Source organism: Corvus brachyrhynchos, unplaced genomic scaffold (assembly GCF_000691975.1).
Source record: "Corvus brachyrhynchos isolate BGI_N302 unplaced genomic scaffold, ASM69197v1 scaffold266, whole genome shotgun sequence".
Taxonomy (NCBI): domain Eukaryota; kingdom Metazoa; phylum Chordata; class Aves; order Passeriformes; family Corvidae; genus Corvus; species Corvus brachyrhynchos.
Window position 1 is genome coordinate 6,209 of NW_008238633.1, and position 806 is coordinate 7,014.

An 806-nucleotide genomic window follows, 5' to 3' on the forward strand; every position below is an offset into this window, starting at 1 on the left:
TTGCTGAGATGCACCTCAGAATGCTGGGCTCGTCATTATTAGTGAAGGCTAGAGTCATTAGCGAAGCTGTGTTTTCCACCAGGTTATCTGCTAGAACATCATTTCTGCATAGTTACCGATGTCTTGCTTGTGCATAAAATTGATTTACTTCCTGACTCCCTAAGCTTATTTTGCTTTTTTAAAACAAAAAACCAGTGAAAATCAATTTAAAATTGTTCTGCAGCTGCTGAATTATTCTCTGTATCGTGTCTTTAGCAATACTGAGGGGCGCCATCGGGCAGCTGCTTACAGGAATTGGACTTCATCTCACTGACTGGATGGTGAAGGATGCTGTATCAGTCCCTGGATATCAACACTGTGGGAAAAGGGAAGACCTTTTAGTGCTAGTCTTTTTTAAAGAGATGTAGTATATAAAATGTTCCGGCTATAAAGGGAGGACAACAGGGGCTGCAGAAGAAGTGGAACAGGGAGCTGTGTGGCTCAGAAAGGGAAAAGAAAGAGATGCTGTAGCAGCTAAGGATCGACCCCTAGCCCCTCTCGCAGCAGGTGTAACGTCTCCTGGAGCCTCTGGCTCCTCTGAGATGCCACCTCAGCAGTCTAGACCCGGGCAACTCCAGCTCCCACCACCAGCACGTCCTGCCCCGCTACCCCTCAGAGGAAAGGGGCTGCAGAGCCCCATGGCTTTGGGCCATGTCCTTCCCCCTCACCTGCAGCTGGGCTTGGCTGCAGTAGGCTGGGCTCGCCTTGGTTCGGCTCCATTCGGCTCGGTTCGGCTGTGCTCGGCTGAGCGCCATTCGGCTCCGCTC